Below are 10,867 nucleotides of genomic sequence, written 5' to 3' on the forward strand. Positions count from 1 at the left end.
CACGCAGGATAATCGCCAACGAACGGTTTACTACAATTGAAGCCGTTTGGGTTAAGGTCAGCCTCAATTCGCGGAACATCCTCATTGGAGCGGTGAACGTCGACATGACTGCAGCACAATACAGCTTCAACTGGATCCTGCAGAATTTGCATCGTTCTTGGCTGATATAACGGATGTGCTTCTTCTGCTTGGTAATTTTAATCAGCCTGGGCTTATCAGGTCGCCCTCAGGCCACGGTTATGCGTTTCCAGATCAAATTGCATCTTCAACTACTCCTACCAGCCACTTGCTTGTAAACGGCACGGCTTTTCAGGAACTGAGCCAGATAAACCTTGTTCCCAATTTCCAGTCTCGTTTCCTTGACTTGGTTTTTGTAAGCGAAAGTGCACTTCTGAACTGTGTCGTCGCTGGAGCGCCTGATGGCATCGTTCCTCTTGATAATTTCCACCCTGCTTTGGATAAATCTATCGCGAACGGATCTCAAATTCGTCTCGCTATAATTGTTTTTCGCACGACTGTGTTTGTGCTTCAGTACCGCAGTGCCTACCTACAAGAAAACTGCCTTTGTCTAACGCTACTCTCCGCAACATGAAACGAGTGCGAGCTAGAGCTCTTCGCGCCCTCACTTATCGTCGATGTACCCTTACCAAACGAAATTTTTCAATTGCCAGCAATGAGTTTCTTTATAAGAGGTATGTAATTCGTACTCAACATAATCTACAAAGGTTATGTCTACCCCAAGGGATTCTGGTCGTTTGTGAATACGAAGAGGAAGGAAACTAGTATGCCGTCAAAAATGTTTCGCGGCAATGACGTTGCATTGACAACTGAGTCTTCTCGAATGACTCACCATCGCAAGCAGATATTGAGCGAGCCATCCGTGATGTGCCAACCGACGTTGTTAACATGGATGTTTTGCCGTAGATGTACAAATGGTTATCTCTGTGATAAGTAAAACCAAATTATCATTTTCACCAGGTCCGAGCATTAATCCATCGGGTGTCCTGAAAAAATGCTCCGATATCTTAGCTGCTCCGCTGTCCTTGCTCTTCAACCTGTTGCTTCGTCATCAGAAATTTCCCGCGCTATGGAAACGCTCTACTATGTTCCCTGTTTTCAAGAAAGGAGATAAACCCAATATGAAAAACTACAGTGGGATTTTCTCGCTCGGTGTTGAATCTAAGGTGTTTAAGTCGCTGATAAATGAGAGATTGTTTACTTCCTGCAAGCATTACATAAAGTACCTGCCAGCATGGCTTCTTTCCTGGCCGCTCCGTGGAAACGAATCTCGTCAGCTGTACGTCGTTCTGTATGGAAAATGTATGCACGAAACTTCAAGTGGATGCCATCTACACTGATCTTAAAGCTGCGTTTGATATAGTTGTGCACGACGTTCTGCTAGCAAAGCTTGACGAAATTGGATGTTCTGCTTCCTTATGCAGCTGGCTTAGATCGTACTTCGTGCAACGTGAAGCTACTGTATACATTGGAAACTACTCATCGTACTGTTTCTAGAACAGATCAGAAGTTCCACAGGGTAGCACTTGGAGACCACTGCTCTTTTTTTTATTTGTGAACGATGGAACGTTTATTCTACTACGTGGAGGTAAATTGTTTTTCGCCGATCACTTGAAGATTTACCTAGTCGTTTGAGGCTATGCTGACTGCTTAGAACTAATAAACCTTCTGGAAATCTTTAATGATTGGTGTGAACGTAATTTTATGGTCCTGTGCGTCTCAAAGTGCTGCGTAATTAGTTTCCGTCGAACTAGGACTCCCGTTTTGCTGGATTATAACATTGCTGGGACTGCACTTCAACGTGTCGATCACGTTTAAGACCTCGGTGTCATGTTGGATGAAAAGTTCACGTACACTCGCCACTTCTCAACCACGATCGACAAAGCAAATCGTCAGCTTGGATTCATGTTCAAGATCTCTAAGGAATTCCGTGATTCTCTGTGTTTTAAAGCCCTTTACTGTTCATTGGTACGATCACTGCTGGAATTCACGTGTGTTGTCTGCAATCCCTACCAAGCAGTATGGAGTACACGATTCGAAGCTGTTCAACGCAAAGTCTTGCTCGCAGAATATGATGTTCCTGAGTTACTGGCCAAAATTAATCTGTATGCTCCTGCCCGAACAATCCGTCCGAGAGCCTTGCTATATGCAACCAACTATGCTGCAAACAATTCCTTTGTCGCCATGATTCATCAATCCAACGAATTATTTGACCTACCTGAATTTGACATCAATGCTTCCAGATTTCGTCATCATTTGCTGTCGGCCGATTTTTAATTTTTAATGAGTGACTAAATTTAGTTTTAAGTGTTTCATGTGGTATCAAGCCAAATTGACTGTAATAATAATAAATAAACGAATGCGATCGACTTTGTTCATTTGTGAACTTGTCAAAAAGTGACTCACAACTGAGTAAAAGTTACTCATTCTCTGAGTTAGTTTCGTTTTCAGTGTACAACACAACAAACACCCCTGTTTATCACTCGACAGTCAAACCATGACTGCTGCAAAATTTTTGGCAAAAAGAAGACTACTTATAACTACTATTTAGCTCACGGCCACTAACTATACTGGTTAACCTGGAGGTGAAACACATCTAAATTCCAATTTAAGATGGTCAGAAAATCTCACGCTAGCGATTTTTTTTGACGTTGGATAACGTCTTTCGGCAACATACGGGGGTACACAACTGAAAACAGTCATTTTGGATGCGTTACGAAAAATTAAAAGATTTTGAACGATAATAACTCAACCGTCTCTCGATAGATTTACGAGATAATGGCATCAATCGATTGGAAATATTTCTAGCAATTTGCTGAATGTTTCAAAACTATTGATTTCATTCTGTAAACTATTAAAAAATGGTTAAAAGTAAACCATTGTCTAAAGATGGTGAAAATCGATTGATTTTTTTTATATTCTTATACTTTCTCCAACCGAGACATCAGATGCGAGTATCTGACACCTCTGATATTTTCTGTTCTACTATATAAGCGTCCAACAAGGTCGCCCGTTCCATCATTGTCTATCCGATCGTCGACCCAGCAGCAGAGCAGCAGAGCAGCAGTACCAGAGCAGCGGAAGCAGAGCAACGGCAGTAGAGCAGCGGCAGCAGAGCCTGGGGGCGAAAGGGCAACTACGCCGAGTGCGTTGGTGCCAGTGCTCCGGTATACTGGGCCGCCATCATGGAATGCCCAGCTGCTGCAGTTCTCAGTCGGTCGTATTCACCGTCTGCTCCGCAAGGGCAACTACGCCGAGTGCGTTGGAAAAATGGCCCTTTTCAGGGCCACAACATTATCAAGAAAGAGTTTAACGATTAATTTTCTAATGCCTTTCCGACACTTGAATATCGAAAGTTGAATCTTCGTAGAGCCATAGATTCCCTTTTTATTACATTTCTACAAAACTTATTTCAGAATCGAATTCGTCTTCACAGACTGTGTGAAGAAGAACGATGCATCATTGAGCACAACCCGTTCCGTTCCAAAATCGTCCTCATCACAACCTCCAAAACAACCATCTACCCTCTCGACATTTCGAGTGGATTTCCCGGTTGATCATACCACCTAGCGCTGTTCTACTGATTGGTAATAATATTTACCCGGAGTTCACCGCACTCGTGGTTGAAGCAAAGCGCCCGGCATGCAAACCGCCCATCAAAATCGCCATCGCCATCCGGTACCCATGCTCGGCATAACCATCATTCCAAAACCACAACCAAAACGGCCCTTTTCAGGGCCACCAATAATTCGACAAAGAGTTAGTTTTGAAGACATTTTCTTTCCAGAATATCACAGTTACACTTAAATTTGGGGACTATACTGGGGTGTGGGAACGCTGGAAGGGGAGATGCTGTCTGTCTTCGAACTACCAACATCATTCCAAAGCTCCTCCAGGGCGACAGAGTAGAGGAAACCCAACAACATCAGCCCAACAAAACGGCCCTTTTCAGGGCCACCAAACTTTCGCAAAAGAGTTATTAAGGAATATTCCTAAAATATAATATACACAATTAAGTACAACACATAACAGACGTTATCCAACGCCAACCCTGCGGTCGTATCTAGTATACAACCCTTCCAACTTTTTTCATCTCTTGCATCTATTTCCATCTACTAGCATCAATCTCCACCTTTTTGCAGGAAATCTTCCAAATATTCATCAATCTTATTTCTATCTAGTAGCTTGCGAGCATCTCATAAAAGCAAAGCAACATTTTTCCTGCATTTTAGATACCCAAGTAACTCTTTTGGTTTTATGAGGGTTCTGAAGACCATGATTTAGACTTGTAAAATGCTATAAAACCTCGATAAAACCTGCAATGTTACTTGGGTAGAGTTAGGAGGGCTTAACTATTTTCACTATCATATTCAATGGCGGGTAAGAGCGTGGAATTGAACCCATGGTCTTCTGCTCAGTAAGCAAAATCGGTCGTCACAAGGCCACCGAGCTCCTTATATCACATTACGATTACCAATTACGATCAAGTTTCTGTTTAACTTGTTGTCATGCCGGCGGTGTACTCACCAACGACAACGACAATTGCTCTTGAGAAGGAGAAGGATTTGCTCTTGAGAAGGAGAAGATTGCTCTTGAGAAGGAGAAGGATTTGAAATGGATTTCCAATCAACACGTTATAAACACACGATCTTCTATTCAGTAATCAAGCTAGCCGAGCCCGAGACGTTATTTGATAAATATTGAATTAAATTTGAATGGAAAGGATCTCACCAGAATGATCTGTAATTAGCCAGCGCGGAGATAAACTAGCCTACGGCTGAAAATCTCCTAAATAAAGAGAGAGAGAGAGAAATAAAAAATAGCCAGCATCATTTTTTTTTTCCTTTGGTTTGTTTTTTCCGTCGATCTTGTTTTCCGTGCTGAGCACCAATGCTACCGACGTGCCAGGAAGGCAGCTCCCACACCTGGACCCTACCTATCGACCCATCAACTCATGAACCGGGGACCAACGGCTTTACTTCCCTTCCGAAGGAAGGCGTGATCAGAGATGTTATGCCTCAGAACATCCCGGCGGCGCCGACTGGGATTGAACCCAGGTCTGCTGGGGTGAGAGGCAATCACATATCGCTTGCCAAACCATGGGCTTCTTACCTAAATTTTCGGTAAAAATTGACTTATCGGCATAATCAACTACCTGAACATCACGGACTGTGCAGTATGGGTCTCCGGAAGCGTCATGTTGTCAAATTTGACGTATGTTTCATCGTCCATGGTAACACACGCCAATTTTCCACACAGCAGGCTAGCACATAGCACATAACATATGTGGAACTCGATCATCAAAAATCGACCCCATTTCAGTGATTTCAAGTGGTATAGAAAGGCATAGATCTGTCAAATTGATTATACCAGCTGTAAAATGAGAAAGGGAGACAAGGGAGTAGTCAATTCTATCAAAATAATAACAACCTGCTTACTTAGAAATAACTAATTTTAAACGTGACGGAATCCATCTTTGACATAAAGGATCAGACGTAAACAAATATTTCATTTAAAATCAAGTGCACCGATACTGAAAAGTTCGTTACTCGACGTTATGTTATGACTGAATTTCATGTCAAAATTGACGCTCATAGAGGAAATGCAGGTACGTCGGTAGTGTCCCTAATTTGGACCCATACATACATTCAGCAATCGACTAAATTTTCAATAGCGATCAAAATATCCATTAGTAACATCCCAATTACGCGTTCATCTAGATAAAATTGATAAATAGCAGATTTTTAGCGATGGGCCCAATATTAGATCCATAGGCCAACATTAGAGACATTTCCCCTATATGTGCTTTGTGCACATAATTCTTTCTAAGTGTGTGGTTTATGATTCTATGACTAGCACTTCTGAACGTATGTCTTTCTTAATCGGTAACTATTTACGTCCTTTATTTAAAACTGTATAGCTGTATCCAACAAATTCATCACCTTGCTTCACACAGCAAAACGTGTATACGTTTACATTTAAAAAAAAAGTAGACATTTTTCACTGATATTTTATGCAATTACCTGCCACCCAGCTATAAATCCTGAAATGTCATAGTAAGCTAGCTTACAGCAAATATATTATATTAACAATATGATCCACTCTTTCGCTTAGCTGGCGAACCACCTCTGTGGTTAAAAAGGCTACCAATGTATTAGTTCATCGTCACGAGGAGTAAACCAAATGAAAATTTGATTAATATTTCAAATGAACGTATTTCAGCATATTATTTTATTTGATGACGACAGTGACATGTCAGACAAATTTTAAAGTAATAAACACAATGTAATTAATGAAAATAATTTGACTCTTACTTTTGTAATAAGTGCTGTATTCGCACCCCTCGATCGTAATTGAATGATTGTTGCTGACCTTTTTTAACGCTAGATGGTGCGTGAAGCAATATTTTTCGGGTCGCCATTGCAATATTTGGAAAAGGCATGAATGGATCATATTGTTATTATGATATATTTGCTTACAGCCAAATTTTGAAAGCGATACGTATTGTTTTTCTGTAGCTATTGCAAAAATGTGGGAAACTTCATGCGAATGCTTGTTTAATTCTTCTAATTATTTCTGTAAACTTAGAAGAAGAATGTATGTACCAGTTTTTCCGTTAAACTTTTTCTTATTGTTGGAACCATTTGCATCAACCTTTGAATTCATTTGGATTTGTATATAACTGCGCATATTAGTAGTTTACTGCATACATTTTGAAGTCCAGAGTGAAGCAGCAATTTTGCAGCAAGTTACCAAGTTTAAGTTGAAAATTTGCAGTGAAATCATAACATTCATAAGTTGAATTACTAAAAGCACAGTGGAAAAGATTACTGGTTAGTAACGCTTTTGATTCGCTTTTAACCGACTTGAAAATACTAGTTAAAAAATAAGTCCCCTGTAGAGCAAGTCGAAAAAAATGGCCACTTTACCTTGATAATATACAAATTGCCGGCCACTCTGTAACTCTTTACTCCTATGGTAAATTCTCATCAGCAAACGTCAGTCTGTGCATGAAACATGGTGAACATAGCCTTACCAACAATCAATACGAAACTAACGATTTTAAATTGGCTCACTACTTGACTAGCCTATTGGTCCCAAGCAAACGATTAACGTACCCCATTCTAATTGAAATTCTAGTACTACGCAATGTTTGTTTTGATTCGCTATGAAAGTTTGACAGATAAAATGAGGGGTTATTGGTTTTTCCTATGTTTCGAGGGGTGAATCGATTAGCTTGGGACCGAAGATAGTACCAGAGCTGAGCCAAAAAGTTGAGCACGTTATTCCGGGACCTTCTGGTCTTAGAGTTACCTCTATGGCCTTACCCTTTCACCTCTATGAAAATCCCATAAAATAATGACAAGCTTTGCGTGGAGAGACGGCACCTCTTCTTCTTCTTCTTCTTCTTCTTCTTCTTCTTCTTCTTCTTCTTCTTTCCTTTATTTAACGTCGGTCTCTGTTCCGCAATCTAGTGCCAATCACCGACGGACATCGATTGCCATCCATTGACGGCAATCGAATGTGCAGGAAGGCAGCTTCCACACCTGCGTAGGATATCGCACCCATTCATCAACACACATGGGCCGGGACCAACGGCTTTACTTCCCTTCCGAAGGAAGACGTGACCAGAGATTTTCATGCCTCAGAAAAATCCCACCGACCTCGACTGGGATTGAACCCAGACCCATTGGGGTGAGAAAGCAGTCAGGCTTACCACTACACCACCGGCGCCGGCTGAGACGGTGCCTCACTGGTACCATATTGGAGTGAAGAGATAATACAAAGTTCGCTGGATGTCATGCACAGATTGACAGATGTTTATGGGATTTTACCAAAGGAGTAAAGAGTTGCAATGCAGAGTCGTCGAGAAACGTTAATGCTTACTGAGCATGCAACCATATATCTGCTTCTCTTTCATAAGAGCCAATGTCGCAAACGTAGACAATGACTATTTCCGTGAATTTCTCGAGAATAGAAAACCACTCAAGTAAACCACCAGGATGATTATGTAGAGGGAGAGTCCCCATATCTGATAGAATTGGTGACTTTGAACTACAAGAAATTTACGAAAGAAGCCATTGTTTTCTTTTTCAACATTGCTCCTTGTGAACGCTCAGTGTCGATATCATGAAAATTTTATTTTGACAGATCGATGGCCAACTATACCAGTTATACCACTGAGGCAACACAAAAAAGGGGCCAACTTTAAGTCAGTTATTTTGTATGAAGTTCCACATATGTTATGTGCATATAGCTTCCAAGCCCTCGTTTTGACGGATGCGGCTTGTTTATGGCTCCGTTTCGGCTTCTTCTCCTTCTTGAACGTTTTCAGCCCGTTTCTTGCCTTGGCACGTTGGACGTTACTGTTGGGGTTTCTTCTACTACGCAGTGAAGCAAGTAATTCAAGTAATGAGAACAGTTTATTAAATAGGTCTATTCAGCGCTATGGCTTGACAGGGAATGAAAAAGATTATAGTTACAACATGTACTATGATAGCTGGCTTCATCCAACGATTGCTTCATTTCTCAACAGTTACTCTTCGATGTTCTAAGATTTTTTGGCCAAATCTCGAACAGAGGCACTTTTCTTATTGACGAAATCTTCTGGTCCGCTTTTCGGTCCACCGGTCCCGGTCTACGACCAGATTTCGATGTGACCTCGAAGGTAACTTCTTCCCTGAACTTCCGGATGGCAGTTTGGACTGCTTCGATACTTAATTTCCTTTATTTTCGCCAACTTCCTTACTGATAGGTTGGGAATAGTACACCATTTGTGCACGATCTTTTCCGAGTAAATGCCTCGCATTTCGATGAGTTTGTTTAAAAAAAGCACTTTGCGCACACAAACTTGTTGAGAAATAAGTGAACCACAACACACATCGATGAACAGCTGATAAACTCCATCGGGGTAGAAATAGCGGCGAGTTGAAAGTGTGGTTATACTTTCTGGGACACCCTATATATAGAAAGTTGATGATTTTTCGGGAGAATTTGAGGCTGCAGGAGGCCGTTTAGAGGATGACTACAGATCTCCTCCCAACATTATGGGAGTTTTTGAAATGTTTGGGAGGTTGACTTGCAATAACATAAACGCCTTGTTATGGTGTCTTTAGAAATTTGATGAATTTTGGATGACTTTATCCAGTAAGTAGTGAAGTAGCAGGAGGGCGAATATTGAACTTATATCAACATTTTGATAGGTTTATCTACAAGAACAGGGCGATTGAGGTGTCTTCATGATGTTGTGGATGATTTCTTGTAGAAGATCGTTGAGGATGACTACAGATCTCCTTTTAATTTTTTGAGGTTGATCTGCAACTTGCTGATTTTTTGGAAAATTTTCAAGGAGGACGTTCTATGTGACTATTGATCACTTTTGAATGTTTTGGAAGGTTGAACTGCAACAACGCGTGTAACGTGTTTTTTTTTTTAGGAATTTGATGATTTTTTTTCAAGTCTTTAAGCAACAGAATTGCGTTAAGGATAACTACAGATCTCTTTTCAAAATAATGAGAGTTGGAACTGCAACAGAGATGAGGTGTTTATAGAAACATGATGATTCTTTGGATGACTTTGAAGTCGCAGGTTGACTATAAATCTCATACTAAAATATTGGGAGGTTGGTCTGCAACTACAGGGCGTTATAGGTGTCATTAGAAATTTCATTAGTTTTTGCTACTTCAAACAAGATGGCGTTAAGGATGACTACAAATCTCCTCCCAATATTTTTGAAGGTTGATCTGCAGTAGGGTGTTTAGGGTGTTTATAGAAACTTGCTGTATGAGGATGTTCTAAGGAACTATTGATTTGAATTCGATTATTTTTGCATGACTTTGAAGTAGCAAGATGGAGTTAAGGATGACTACAGATCACCTAAACAAATGTGGTAGTTTGAGGTTAGTTTGAAAGTAAATCTGCCAAAAAAGGGCGTTTTGGGGTGTGTTTTTTTAGAAACTTCAAACGCCGCTGGTAAGTGACTGTTGACACAAACGAAGTGACAGACGGAGCGGCTCGAAAACTTTGGTGACTAACTTGATATTTCAATTTTTCAGTGTACCACATGGCAACACCACTTCTACTGGATTGTACCACAAGGCAACACTACTGCTGGATTATACTAGCATTTTCACCAAATGTATTAGAATGTTCTGGTTCTATCTCTTTCACTCTACTCAAAACTGAAATGCATAAAAAAATGACAAAATGATACACTCTTTGCATACTGTCAAAGAATCATTGTACACAAAATCAACTTTGTTCAAATCAAAACAAAAAAACTAACCCATCTGGAGGATGATGGCACAAGCTTTCAAGAAAATTCTATTACATTACATTACACATTATTTTAATGGATTGCTTCGCCAGTTAGTCGTCTGTCACTTCGTTTGTGCTATTGATCTTTTTTGAAAATTTTGAGAGATTGAATTGCAATAACAGAATATTTGGGATATGTATATACATTTTATAATTGTTTTGATAGCTTAAAAGTATATTGTGTGGATGAAAAACATGCGCAGTGGGCGCATAGGGTGCGAACCTAAAATCATTTGAGATGGCCACCCAACAAACATTGAAAGCTGAATAAGAGCTTGTACATGCAAAATTTAGCTTCTTCAGCAATTGTTTTAACTTATTCAGCTTTTAATCAGTCCAAATTGTTTGTTGGGCATGCCCCCCCCGGCTCCCTCTTGCAAACGCCACTGACAGTGTTCACGTGAGTAAGACGCATTTAAAATTAACTTCAAATCCTCAGAAAAAAGCCATTATTCATTCACCAAACACTCATGCGACAGATTGTGGATCGGATTGTGAAATCTCTATGTAGAAACCCAAAGCTGCAGCCGAG

This window comes from Ochlerotatus camptorhynchus, unplaced genomic scaffold, assembly GCF_037179485.1.
Source record: "Ochlerotatus camptorhynchus isolate MF236.1 unplaced genomic scaffold, CSIRO-AGI_Acam_v1.1 ptg000010l, whole genome shotgun sequence".
Lineage (NCBI taxonomy): Eukaryota > Metazoa > Arthropoda > Insecta > Diptera > Culicidae > Ochlerotatus > Ochlerotatus camptorhynchus.